Here is a 15,368-nt window from a genome sequence, read left to right as displayed (position 1 = left end):
ACATCTCCAGCTCCCCTCACTCTAAAACCAGACAGTGAATACACAAACAGGCAGAGCACACAGGATGATTAAACAAGAAAATGCTCACTTTCTAAAAGGGTATTTTCAAACACAATTTAAAAACCACCTCTACTACTGTGTGTGTATTTTTGTGTGTGTGTATATAATGTATGGGTTGGGGTGGATAGGGGTATTGGGTGTTTTAGGGTTTAGGAGTGGGTAAGGTTATTTGGTGGTAAGAATGTTTTTAGGGTTTAAGGGTGGGCAGGGGTATTGAGGGTAAGGGTGATTTTAGGGTTTGGGGGCGGGTAAGGGTAGTGGGTGGTAAGGGTGTTTTTAGGTTTTAGGGGTGGGTAGGAGTACTGGGTAGTAAGGGTGATTTTAGGGTTTAGAAGTGGGTAAGGGTCTTGAATGGTAAGGGTGTCTTTAGGGTTTAGGGGTCGGTAGGGGTATGGGTTGGTAAGGGTCCCCCCAGTTAATAAAAAAAGTAACAGTAGCCTGCGGCTTCTTAGAGCCTTCTGTCACCCAACAAGACTCTTTTACAAGGGCCTCGGAGAGACCATCTAACCTTTCTCAGCACTGCCCTGCTCATAGAGTGGAGCCCTCCCACGTCTTCTCCCACAGTGGCAGGGAATAGGGAGAAATCAAAAAATTCCCTTGCACTGTCCACATCGGATGCTTGAGGCGTTGCAGAGCTAAAAAACAAGAGCCTGTGATATCCTGTGGCGATTAGTGTAAAGAAGTAGAGACCCACTGCTATTAGGGTAAAAGTTCCTTAAGGCAGGGATCAATAAATCAATGTAAAGACTTGAGGCAACAAAAGAATATAACCATCTTACATGAATAGTAATTAGAAAACGAAAGAACCAATTCAGATACTGGTTTTATCTAAAAGTACAAAACATGCTTTTATTAATAATATTTAATACAATATTTTGTACTTTTGGATAAAAACAGCATCTGAACTGGTTCTTTCTTTTTCTAATTACTATTCATGTAAGATGGTTATATTCTTTTGTTGCCTTAAGTCTTTCCATTGATATCCTGTGGTGACACCTTCTTGCTGTTCCGAGACGTCTCCCTTTACACCCTTGATAAACAACGAGAATTTAAAGATGTAACTGCCTACCTGCTGAGAGATAAAATACCCACCAGCTGATGGTACCCTTTCTGCCTTCACTTCACCCTCAAGGGCCAATAGCTCACCATTAACAACATCAAAGACGCCTGTGTGGTGCTAGGCCTGGATACAACCTCCGCAACATCAGAAACAGACACAGGACGGCCTGATCCCAGATAGACCAGTAACGAATGGCAGCTTTCCCAAACTTCCAAATCACACATAGGAGAGCAACTCTGATGATTGCTGGAGAAAGAGGCTCATCCTCTATTATTCAATGAAAACAGACCGCCCATGGGGTATCTCATCCAGGTGTATCAGAGGGATGATCATAGGACCAAGTGTTTGCCATCCATCTCCTGGTATGGCTCCCATAGATTTTAGCTGGGCAAGGGTGTTGGAGACCCTATCAGGTTTAACAGCAGTATCCCCAATTTTTTACTTGGCTGCTGATTCTCAATGTGGTTCTTAGATAATTTATTATTGGATGGCCACCTTCATTTAGACCAGTTGTTCTCTCTTAAAAGGAACATTCTCTTTGGGCCTACTAGTTTAATAAACATGTAAAGACGACCTCTAACAGTATGGTTATCGTATTCTGCTGCCGTGCACCAGGTCGCAAAATGTGGTGTCTATCTTCCCCCTCCACAGTCTGGCAATTTCTCAATGTGCTGCAACCAATCCTACATTCCTAAAAGCTTGACATATATCAAGGCAGGATTCTAAGCATTCGACATCCCAAACAACATTACCCCAGTAGGTAAAGGCACAGAGACGTCAATGATGCTACTGAGGCATTCCACAACCTACTTCCAAAACACACGTAACTATGGCATTCCAAATAAGGCAAAAAGTATGTGGTTGGCTGCATCCTCTCAAACATGCATGGTTGTTAGTTTTACCAAACCATTACATCTGTATTTAAGTATAGTAGCTACAGGCCCTCATTATGAGCTGGCCTTAAAATTTCAATATTTACAGTAACTCCAAATCCTGCACAGATATGTAGCAGTAGTATTAAGTAGTGAAATAAAAATCAAATCCTCCGGATACATTTCAGCAGGTCAAAACTGCGGATATTACTTGGAAGGGGTGAATCCTGGTAAATACCATAACATGCTGATTTTGATGTAGTAAAGACAAAATCTGCATATTATTCCCTATTATCGGGGAAAGACTCATAACTGGGTGGTATTTTTGTTACACAACAAATTGCAACTCAGTGGAGTTGGATTTTATTTGGAGGAATAAATGTTACACCAATTACTTGTAATCAGAGCCTCTATGTCAAATTTTATATTGTACCTGCCTGAAGCTCGGCGATTCCTCACCTCTTTAGGTTAGATTATTTATTCCTAAACAGCTTTCTCAATATGACCTAGATCAGCCACCCATCAAGCCTGGAGACATTTCATACTACCTGGTTGTTGTAGAGGTTTGTAGATCATGTATACCATTTTGTATGAAAAGATGAATTTAACACTTTTTAGAACATTGGAATGTTGGGAGCTCCATTGCAGACAATGAGTGCTCCGTGCCTTTACCGGCCGGTAAAGGCCCGCAGAGCAACATTCCAATATTTCTTTTGTTCACAGCAACAAAGGCCTCTCAAAGCTCGAGGGGTTTTAAACCCCCTCGGGCTCCGATACGCCCTTGTTTTATTTGTTAGAACATTCTGCCCTCTAGTGGCAGAGTGTTCAAATAGCCTTATAGCCCGCCGTAGCGGGCTATACCGGCTATTAAAATCTCGCTCCCTTGTTAAAGGGCCCGAGCCGAACGTTGGAGGGGCCTTTAATAGCCGGTATAGCCCGCTATGGCAGGCTATAAGGCTATAATACTTTATAGGCAAGGTGTCCTGTGCCTCATTCTAAAGACCCACAAATGTTTTAGGGCATGGTGCAGATGCTGGTAACGAAAAGCCTCAGTATCTGCCATCTCATATTCAATTTTTAGTAGGTGAAATGCTTTTAGACTCTTCGGTCTACAAACATCATTCAGGGTAGCTATCCATATAGAATTTCATCTCCAGAATCCTGTTCTGAGAAAGGTCTGCATGCCCAGAATGTGTCTTGAAGTACAACATTTGAAATTATGGGAGCACTTAAAAATTAAAAAAATGTCACCTTCACTAATAAATTTAGTGATGTTAAGTTTCTTAAAAGAAATAAACTGTCCATTGTTCTCTTGAATTAGGACAATTAAATGTTTGCTAAAACATTACTTCAAACACTTGCCTCTCTTTGTGATAGCCAAAATGGTTTTATACGTGCACAAAGGACATGTAAGTATGTGTGGCTGGAATTTTGTATCATTGTGAAACTAAACTTAATAATTAAGGCTTGATTGCAGTAGGTTTTGGCACAATTTATTGGGATTGGATTTGAATAACAAATCATATCAAAGTTAAATTGCAGTATGGAGGACAATAAATAGATGTGTTGATTTACATAGAAAGATGGTCAGGGAAGCCAAGGTGCAGGACGATGAACTCACAGGGCATGCACATTACACATACTTAAACAATTTCACACTTTTATATTTTCCCTGGCTGATGGTGAGTAGACAGATGGCTGGATTCGGCCTTTACACCTTGGTGGTAATACTTCTGGTCAGTGAGGTTTATTGAAGCTAGCTTTAATGGTGGCTTGTTTGGAAATGATATTGAGCTCTCTGGGGGGACTGGGGCAGGGGGTTCAGGGTACAAAGTAGGAAAGTAGGGAGAAATAGCACAAGTGGGAACTGGGAGCAGGTGCGTATTCGCAGATTGCAGTGATCAAGTTGAGGTGTGACGGGTGAAGGTCCAGGCCATAAATTGATTTGAAGATTAGGATAAAGAGTTCCTGCTGGTCTTTGCCATTGGCTGTGATTCAAACACCCTAAAGTCAGGAGGGAGAGATGTTTTTTTAAGTGAAAGGGAGAAGAATGTTAGTTTGAAAAGCCTATAACATTGTCAATGGGAGAGAATGCATACTTGTTGAATTCCATGAACAAGCTGTTGCAGTAATCTAGATTACTTATGACAGATGTACAAAGTAGATTTGTAGTGGGATGTAAAGGGAGGTGATGCTGTATTTTCTAATGCTTGGGAGCTGATGCTCTGTCCCTATCCTGTGGAAGAGATGATTCCTCAATTGCGAATCAATATCCCCAATAATCATTCCCTCGTTTCTCCTTGTGGAGGATGGAATGATGGTCTCTGAGATGGGAAGGAGATGAGAAGGGTGGTGGAGATTGTCGATTTTACAGCATTAAGTAGAAGAAAGTCAATGGTGACATAGTAGCAGATAATTAGGAAACAGGTAAGTGAAAGTTAGAGATGTAGGAATTTACCTTTATGGTGAAAGAGGGTAAAGGGAAGATTTGCGCATCATCCACATACAGGTGTACAATAATGGAAGAATAAAAGAAATGTTGCATCTGTCTCTCAGGGGGCAAGTAGTGACATACGGTATTCTGCAGTAGAGATGGAGGTATTTGAATATTACTGGTCACTCACTCAATTTAAAGCTAAGCTGACCACAAACCTTTTTCATATATCTTTGAGTATTTGATGGCTGTGTAGCTCCCAGAAATCCAAGTGTGGATCATGGAGTATAATTTTGATGTACAATAAATGAAAAGATTGCAACATTTAGTAGCTTACTGCCTATTGAGTTTTCTGAGCATCCAAGGAGGAGATAAATGGAGGACAAAAACAGATTAACAGTTGGTCATGATGGTGGGAGAGGGACTAGTCCAGAGTAATGGAAAATGAGATGAAGTGATAAAGAAGGACCCTTCATGAATTGCATAAAAAAGAAATTAGTGAATAGTTTGACTGATGGAGATCAATTCCCAGATGCAAAGAAGTTTCTGTTTTATGTTTGCATGAGAGTAAGCTTCTGAAGAGGACTCCGATTGTACCACTTCTAGTCGTAAGAAACTGAATTATACTGTAAAGGTGATTCGACTTAAAAACGTTATTCGGTATGTAAACAGCCATAAAAGTAGTTGACAATAAAATAATAATACATGATTACACCAAGAGTACAAACAAGAGCAGTTACAAATAGCTTTATTTATCAATAACAGTAGCAAAAGTACATGACAAAATATTTGGAGGACTTCCGTCCAGTAGCCATAAAATTCATCATGACATCATAAAACAATGCTTTTATGTATATTGATTGCTTTGGTGATAAAAAGTGCAACTGTAAAGGCATCCTTAGCGTTGTATGGCTTACAGGAGCATGAGCCAATGATTCTGATTTTGTCACACAAATAAAATAAAAATTGAAAGAGTGCTGTGCATGTGCCAGTAGTGGTGGTAAAAACTGTAAGTCAACCACCTTTGTCGCTAACAAAAGTTATTGGGAAATCATGGTTGAAGTTAGCTTTGTATGTCCTTAGCCCCGCGCATGTCTTGTGAAAAATATGTTTGGATTTAGGTGGAATAACAAGACATACTTTACTGGTATATCCTGTTTAAGTCACTAAAAGATAGAGAGGCTGCCTGCAAAATTATGTCTATGTGGTTAGGTATTGGAGGACTGGGATGTGTGGGCACGAGTGCAGTAAAATATCCCATAGAAAGAAGTCAAGAGAAATATAAGAATAACTATGACAGGTGATTTTGTTTGAAGAGAATTGAACAAAAAGCTGGTGCCTGGCTCATTTCAGGGTGAAGTAGATTGTTGAATGTAGCAGTGTGGCCGTCATGCACATTTTTGAGTGAAATTATTCAACAGCTTCATTAACAATAAGTGCAGAGGGTGTGACAGATACGTGTAGTCGGGGAGCAGTAATGCTAAGGTAAGAGATAAAGGTTTTGATAAGACTGGAATGAAAATGAGATTCCGGTAGTAGTATGATTATGTTTCAGATGAGCAGTGTTGAGGGCAAAAAGCAGGTGTTTTTAAGATTTCATGACTTTAATATTTTTTCCAGCGGCGCATCTGGGATCACTCTTTAGATTTTAAAGATTCAATGCCAGGATAGATCCAGGGTAGTGTGCTTGTAACGTCATAGTTCACAATGGGATGTGTGATTCTAATGTTAAGTGTAGTATGTTGTGAGGGTACTGAAGGAGGGGAATCAGGTGAAATAATGAGATTGCTGTGCACTGTGTTGTGGTGATTCAGGGATGTCTGGAGATGGGTGAATTAGATGATTACTGGGTGGAGGTACTGTGAGGAACAAGCAGATGCAGATGTGGTCAAAGAGGATAAGCATAAGGAGATTTGAGAGTGGGTGATGTGCTGAGAGATCTGTATGTAGTCAAGAGGATTGCAGTGTGATTGAATGGAATATGTAATGTTTAGCGTATGGTCAACAAGCAGTTGTGAGAAGAGTTTCTTTAGTTGAGTAGTCTCTGAATATAACCAGAGGCAAAGGGTTTTAGTTGATCTAGGATGTTGTTCTAGATTATTGAAGGCTGGGTGGATGACAGATGACAGCTTGTGCCTGAAATGGGACGATGATGCTAATGGTCAGTTGTTAAAGTGTCATCAAGTTGAAGTATGGACAGGTAGCTCTCAATGATTTGTTTAGAAGAAAGCCTATGCTGAAGTCTGTTATGCATGATGGAGGTGAGTGTGTGAAGGGCTGGTAATGTTGGATTGCTCTTTAAGTTGAGAGTATGCCTTGAGGCAGAGGCTGTGCAATAGTTCTAGTTGTACAAGTTTGGGGTGAATAAGAGAGTTAGGGTTATTTCATACAGAGTGGCCAGTGTGATCCTGATGTAAATGTTTTAGTAAAAATATTTATCAAAATCGGTGGCTACAAGAGTTTCGCAAGTGACAGATATGAAATTTTGGAGGACAGTGATTGTAAAGAATGAGGCAGACATGTTGGATGACTCTGGAGCGAAGATAAAAATTTGTGATTGAAAAATGTTTTGGTTTTGTCAAGTTATAGCAAGGACAAGGAGTGGGCTTTTGTACGTTTTTCGGTATTGAGGGGTACAGGGTTAATTCCAGCACTGCAATTGGGATTGTAGCTTGGCTTACAGAGATTGGTCATCAAAAAGGATCCATTGCTCTGCATGTGGTGCCGGAGGGTTAAAGGTTCTGAGATGCAAGTGTGGATCTGAGAGTGAGGGAAGTGTGTTTCTGAGGTCATAGAAGATGTTGGGACTGTGTGAAGTAGAAATATTGTGGTGCACACGACAATCATCGTGAATGTAGTGTAACTGGTGTGTGCATTCAGGCTTGATCAGAGGGATGTGGACATGGAGGGCCAGAAGTAGCCTCTGTGTCCAGAGGTCAGTATGAGGTTGTTGTGTTGTGAGTGGAGCATGCATGAATATTAATGAGTATCTGGTCAGCATGAAGTAGAGAGGAGATTGTATTCCGTATGTGGGTGTTTGTGTATCAGATACAAACCCCAAGAATGTTCAGAGGAAATAGAGTGTAAAGGTGATCTAGAATGTTGTCAAGATCTTAAAATAAAGCTTTTGTGGGTTCAGGTGCATTGTAAATAGCATGCGCATGAAATGAGGTGGTGACAGTGTCAATCAGTTGGTCAAGTGTTAGTGAGCTATTGTTATGGAGCATGGTTGTGAAAGCTGTCAGTGATGTCACGCAAAGGCTCAGTTTGCCAACTTTACATGATGATTGAGGGATGATTGAGGGAAATAGTTGAAGTTTGCATGGTGAGTCACTAATGCAGTGTTTATTCAGAATTATAGGCTTGACATTGACTTGTGAGAGGTACTGGACTTATGCTGGTCCTGAACTTCGAGGGGCACACCAAGCGAAATCCTCATGTTGACAGCTGGACTACTGTCCCGGTCAGGTGCTTCACACGTGTGGTACAGTGGTGGCAGCGTTAGTGTTCTGCTGGCCACTGTGATCTTGGGTCCTAGCACCAAGATTCTCTGCACTTAAGCATGTGCGTGTATGCTAGTGTGGTGGTGTGCATGTATGAGTGAACAGAGTGACACAGGTTAGAAGCCCTTGCCTGTTCATATACACAACATGGCTATGAGTATGCTTTGTCAGTGGAAATGTATTGCTGACATTCCTGAGACTGGAGGAAAGGAACCCAGACACTGATGGAAAAGTTGAGACAAGCCTCCCTCTTATGTATCCGATTAGGTCCTTTCTGATACAGAGAGCTGCTGATTGAACAGTCATTTGATGGACGGTAGGATTGTGGAACTGTAGTATCTGTTAGTTCTAGTTCCCAAAACACTCTAATTTCAAGCTACATGAAACCTATTCAAATATTTTGTCGCATTGGTTTGGTAGGCCTTCTGTCCACATGCCTTAAAAACATGCTAAACAGTCAAGTGGTATGTATTTGTTATATTTTGTATTTCAGAAAGATCATCTCCCCTGAAGCACAGTTTGTCCGAAATACATTGGTAGTTGATTGACAACAAAGGAGGTCTCTTAAGTTGTTTTGAGGTAATGTCATATAATTGGAAAACAGTTAGTTAAAATGATTTGTAAATAGTTGCACCATAAACAAAGCATTGGATAAACTTGGATTCACGGATGAATAATTGAAATTGGGCGCAGCCTATCTCATACAATGTAGTCTGGGACTATAATTGCTCGCCCCTTAGTGCATTTGGCCTGCAGTATCTGATCTCAGGTTGTGAAAGTTCCTTAGAAGGTGAACAGCCAATTTTGTTGTGGGTGCTTCAGCCTCGAGCTAATCCCGCTGTAAGGAGCATCACTCAAGACAAAGGTTTAGGGGGCGATTTATAGTATGGCAGATGACCCGTAAATCTCTAGAAACTTGGCAGACAAAAGTTCCACGACAGGCTGTATTTCAAACAGTCTGTCATGGTATGGGTGATCATGGGGCAATGCAGCTGAATTATCATTGAAAAGCAACATAGACTCCAAAATCAAAAACCTAGCTGTGCTCATGACCAGTGCGAAGCTGGGTGTTGCCCAAACCGCATGAGTAGAAGGACTGTACAGTTGGGTTGTGTAGGTTTCCCATGTTCAGTGTTAGTTTCAGAATTTCTTTTAACCCCACAAGTGACGTGGGAGTCTCCAGGTGTGCCCCAGATTGAGGCAACAGAATGCCTCCATGATTCCTCAGAAACTGAAAGGCATGTACATTTGTTTGGTGCTTAATTTCCTTAAAGAAATCTTCCTCCACAAAAAGATGGAATTAGTTAATGGAAACAAAATGCACTATTGATATTACATCCCAGCACCAACAGTGAATGGGGGAATCTATGCCTGAACTAAATTAGGAGTCTGCCAAGTGAGCACTCTGTCTGTACTCTTCACGGTGCCTGCCAGCCTGGACTCAACAATTCCATGGAAAACTATGTGAACATTGTACGAAAGTGCCCCTTTTTGCATGGTTACCCACAAACATTTTGCAAGATACATGTTGCCAACTTGACTGAGTGTGCCCTTGGTCCTTGCCAATCAGATTCAAAGGGCCTGTGTTCTTTCCCAATACTGTACCTTTTTCTCCACAACTGGCACACCTCTGGGCCACATGGAAGTCCCATGTAAAAAGTACCTCTGGTACCACGGGTCTTGTGACCAGAGAGGGCCTCTGAGGGCTGCAGCATGTATGATGCCAACCTCAGAGACCCCTCACCATAACACCCATAACCTGCCACAGCAGGCTGCGTGATTTGGTGCAGACCAAACTGAAGAGTCGAGATGGCATACATCAGTGTGTGCTATGCCCACCCACACTGCCTGTGGCATGGGTAAGTCACCCCTCTAGCAAGTCGTACAGCCATAAAGGCAGGGCACACCATACCACAGGTGATGGTATAGTGACGTGAGCAATATAACCCTACAGTGTCTGTTCAATTCACAGACATTGTAAGTGCAGGAAAGCCATTTTGAGTACATGGGCTGGGAGTTTGTCAGCAGAAACTCCACAGCTCCATGATGACTTTACTGAAGACTGAGAAGTTTGGTACCAAACTTCTCAGCACTTTAGACCCACACTGATGCCAGTGTTGGATTTAATGTAAAATGCACTCAGAGGGTATCTTAGAGATGCCCCCTGTAAAACGATAAGCCCTTGTGTGGTTCCTGAATGACTACCCACCATGTACCACCTCTAGACAGGTTTCTGGCCCCTGAGTAGACAGCCTCTGCTCTCTGGGTCCTGAAACAAAGCACATCCTGAGCAGAGGTGTCATACCTACTCCCCAGGATGGGCATGGTCCACGAAGAGGAAGCTTGAAAGGCTGCCGCCTTTGTTAGCTACCCCTGCTGCTATCAGCAACTGGCTCCCACTGGTTCTGATTCCCACTTTGGGCAGGAGATTCAGCAGGTAAACCTAGAGAGAAAGGGAGGTGTGCCCACCTTTGTCAACCCCAACCCTCAGATGGGGGAGGTGAAGCGAAGCACACATCTCAGTACCTCCATCTTGAAGATGAGTTGAGTCCTCCAATCGGGACGAGGCATATACCCCTCCCACAAGAGGGTGGCATAAGAGGGGATGTAGACACCCCAGGGAAGGGACCCATTGTTCCCAACCTGTCCCTCTGTAATGCCACTAAATCTAGGTATTATGGGGCACCCATAAACCTTTTTCCTTAGATATGACAACCCAAGAAAAAGAAGGCCTGAAGAGCTGTGCTGCAGAGAAGAGGACGACAACACTGCTTTTGCCCCAGCTCTACCAGCCTGTCTCCTGCTTCAGAGAACCTGGTAGCTAAAACTGGTGAGTCCTGCAGCCAGAAGCCTCCAGGGACCACAGAGACCAGCCCTTGCGTTTGAAAAAGACTCTTGAATCCCGAGGACACGGATTGTCCAACAAAGAAACTTCAACTTCAAGGACTCCAGATCTAGGCAGATACGCGTCCCCAGCATACTCTGCACCTGATGGCAATGACCAGAGTTCAAGTGACTCACCTATCCTGTGAAGTCTCCCCATCAATCCTGTCCTCGTGTGCATCAGAGGCTGACCTCTCCAGGACCCCCCTCCCTCAATGCCTGCAGCCTCTGTTTGAAGGGTCCCCCCAACCGCATCAAGAACCATATGAGAAAACCCTGCATCCTCACACCCTGACTTTGGAGAGCCCTGCTGATGGTGCCCAGTTGTCCCCCGGCTATCCAACTTACCTGCCCAGCCATTGATCACCTTGGTGCAGCTTCATAGTCCAAGACTGCAGCCCCTTTCCGAAACCGATGACCTCCGTTGGAAAACATTGGGCGTCAGACGCTGATTTTCACCCTGCACCCAACCCCCCTGTGCCGCTGTGGTGTCGTTCTAGGGCTGCATTGTAGCACCTCCCTGTGCTCACAACAAACCCCAGGGCATTTTCTCTAAAACTGCGGGTACCTACCTGCAAATCGTGCCTCTTCGAGGTACCCCCGGCTCTATTGGATAACAATGTGCCCAGTGACCTCTGCATCTGGCCGCCCCTAGTGTCGCTGGTGGTGCAGTACCTACCTGGTATTGAACCTTGCCCTGTGGTGTCCTAAACCCCCAAAGCCTGGGGAAGTAAGTTGAGTACTTACCAGCAAACAGTTTAACATTATTTTTCTCTGTAGGATTGCATTGTAGTTTTATCTATTGCACTGAGCTGTCTAACCTTATCACTGCAAAGGCATACAACTGTACTTGATTGGCATCTACAGAAAACATTCCTAATACTGTAAAGTATATAACTGCATTTACAAACCATTAGTGCATTCTTGGAAAGTATTGCTACTTTTAAACCACTGTGAAACTAACCTGCACTAAGTGATTCTTGGTTCTAGAAATAAAATAACAAAATAACAACGTTTTGCACAACCTAATGGTCTCAATTCAGTCTTTGAGTGCCCCTTTTTTCATGGTTACTCCTTACCTTTTTGCCAGATACATGATGCCAACTTGACTGAGCATGCCCTGGGTCCCTGCCAATCAGGCTTACCGGGCCTATATTCTTTCCCAAAACTGTACCTTTGAATCAACAACTGGCACACCTCTGGGCCACATGCAAGTCCCTGGTAAATGGTACCCCTGGTACATAAGGCCGTGTGACCAGAGAGGGCCTCAGAGGGCATGCCACTCTCAGAGACCACTCACCTTAACACCCACACACTGCCACTGCAGGCTGCGTGTTTTGGTACAGCCCAAACTAAAGAGTCGACATGGCCCACATCCCTGTGTGCAATGTCCACCCACACTGTCTATGGCATGGGTAAGTCACCCCTGTAGCAGGCATTACAGCCGTAAAGGCAGGGTGCACCGTACCACAGGGGAGTGCATAGCTGCATGAACAATATGCCCCTACAGTGTCCGTGCCATTCACAGATATTGTAAGTGCAGTGAAGCCCTTTTGAGCACATGGCCTGGGGGATTGTCAGCACAAAATCCACTACTCCATAACGGCTGTACTGAAGACTGAGAAGTTTGGTACCAAACTTCACAGCACATTAAAGCCACACTGATGCCAGTGTTGCATTTAATGTAAAATGCACTAAGAGGGCACCTTAGAGATGCCCGCTGGAAAACGACAATCCCTGGAGTGGTTCCTGAATGGTTGCCTGCCATCTGCCACCTCTCTGGGTCCTGAAACAAAGCACATCCTGGGCAGAGGTGTCATGCCTCCTAACCCAGGATGGACAGGTTTCATGAATGGGAAGCTTCAAAGGCTTGCTGCCTTTGTTAGCTACCCCCAAGCCTCTGCTGCTATCAGGAGTTGGCTCCCGCCGGTTCTGACCCCTCTTGGGGCAGGAGAATCGGTGGAAAAACCTACAGAGAAAGGGAGGTGTGCCCATCTTTGCCAACCCCAACCCTCAGGTGCGGAGGCAAAGTGAAGCATACATCTCAGTCCCCTTCATCTTGAAAGATGAGGGGACTCCCCCAATGAGAAAGAGGCATATGCCCCCCCCCCCCTACTGGAGGGCGGCATAAGGGCGGGAGAAGAGACCCATTGGTCCCACCTTCAACTCCTGTAACACCCCTAAATTTAGGTATTTAGGGGCACCCCTGAACCTTAATCCTTAGATACGTTAACCTAAGAAGAAGAACCAAAGAGCTGTGCTGCAGTGAAGATGATGACAATGACTGCTTTGGCCCCATCCCTACCAGCCTGTCTACTGCTTCAGAGAACCTGCGAGCTGAAACCAGCGAGTCCTGTAGCTAAGCAGCTTCCAAGAACCCTGGAGACCTGCCTTGTCTTCGAAAAAGACTCGTCTTCCGAGGACACGAATTGTCCAACAAAGAAACTCCAACTTCAAGGACTCCCAAACCAGGCGGATCCGCGTCCCCAGCACATTCTGCACCAGACACCCACGGCCTGATTTTGAGTGGCTCACCTATCCTGTGAAGTCTCCCCGGCAATTCTGACCTCGTCTGTATCAGTGGCTGTCCTATGCAGGAACACCTCTCCCCGTCGATGCCTGCAGCCCGACTGCGACTGGAACCAGTTGCAAAACCCCAATACCAAAAGTCACCCATGCATCTTCCACCCCTTGACTTTCTGGAGCCCAACTTACCTCCATAACTGTTGGTCACCTTCATCCAGCCTCCAGGTCCAAGCCTGCAACTTGTTTCCGAAAACGAAGACCTCAGTTGAAAAGCATTGGTTCCCCGACAATGATTTGAACCCTATACCTAGCCACCCCTGTGCCGCTGGTGGCGTAGCTTTGGTGCTGCTTTGTGGCCAACCTGTGCTCACTTTAATGCCCTAAGACCGTGGGTACCTACCTGCAAACCCTGCCTCTTCGAAGTACCCCCAGGTTCTATTAGATAACATTGTGCGCAGTGACCTCTGCATCCGGTCACCTTAGTGCCACTGGTGGTGCAGTACCTACCTGGTCTTGAACCTTACCCTGTGTTGTCCTAAACCCCAAAGCCTGGGTGTTGGACAGGCCACACAGAGGGCTGGCTTCCCCCCCGCACGACAGGGCCCGAGCTCCGGCCCACCCGGCATACCCCCGTGACAAGCCCCTGTACTCCGTCTCCCGACGGACCCTCTGCCCTCGGACCCCTACTCATCACGGGGTCCAGCCCCACCGGCTTCCCCGGCCAGGTCAAGCCGCCATCTTGGGCCCTGCACCACGCGGCCGCGTGGCCTCACCTCGACCCTAACCCCGGGCCTGGCCGGCCCCGACATCCCGGCACCACCATCCACCCAGGAGGTGAGCGGACCACTTGGCAGGTCAATGGGAGAACGAAGCGTCAAGAGCTCTTCCCCCGCCAGGTGCCGATCGCCTCCAGCAGCCCCCAGGCGCTGGCTCCACCCCCTGCTGGGTGTCTGGACACCTTCATCCCGGACCCTCCGACCTCCAAGTGCGAGGGTCCGGACATCAAAGGGCACCAGCCCTATAACTAAGACAGCTCCGGAGCAGGAAGGCAGTTGTATCCTGGAGTCGAGAGACACCGAGTGAACTCAACCCTGACGGTCTACTGGCGCTGCCGTAGTCCGCTCTTGTGAACCATCGTCCTGCCTGCTGGCGCTGCCGCGGCCTTCTGCTACCTTCATCTTCCTGGGACCTGCTGGCGCTGCCGCGGCCCGTTGTAACGACCATCCTCACCGGGACCTGCTGGCGCTGCCGCGGACCGTCATCTCCCTGGGACCTGCTGGCGCTGCCGCGGCCCGTTGTAACGACCATCCTCACCGGGACCTGCTGGCGCTGCCGCGGACCGTACATCTTCCGGGGACCTGCTGGCGCTGCCGCGGCCCGTTGTATCAACCATCCTTACCGGGACCTGCTGGCGCTGCCGCGGACCGTACCACCTAAACACCAAGCTCGAGGATTGTGAGCTCATCATCATCTCATCCGAACTACCTGATTGGTAAATAGACTGACCCGCTACCCCCTTCCCTACCTTACGAGACTCTAATCGAGGGGACCCCGGCGTCCAGACCTCCTTGTACCATTCTACCGTATCATAACTAAGTACCTATAAAGAACACTGAACCTTATCCTTGTGTGATTCCTGTCTGTGGGGGGGGAAGTTACTTGTCTGTACGATCGCTGGAGACGGCTCTCCCCGGAGACCTCTCCCCCTGACCCCGGCCGGCCCTCCCGGTCCGTCTACCTTTTCTAACATTGGTGGCCAGCGGCGCGATCCGAATCAACGCGTAAACGTACAGAGAGTAGCTCACCCCACGACAAAAACACGATGTCGACCAAAGATAGCAGCTCCACCGAGAAATTCCAAATGGAGAAATTAGAAGAATACAACCACCGCGAACTGAGACAATTTTGCATAGAACTTGGCATTGCTACCACCGGCCTGAGTACCAAGGATGATCTAAAGCGCGCTCTGGAGTCATGGACAGAAACGGGGGTCACAGGACCCTCCGACCAAAGCAGCGTCACCCCAGACC

This window comes from Triturus cristatus, chromosome 8 (assembly GCF_964204655.1).
Source record: "Triturus cristatus chromosome 8, aTriCri1.1, whole genome shotgun sequence".
NCBI lineage: Eukaryota > Metazoa > Chordata > Amphibia > Caudata > Salamandridae > Triturus > Triturus cristatus.
This window is presented reverse-complemented; position numbering follows the sequence as displayed.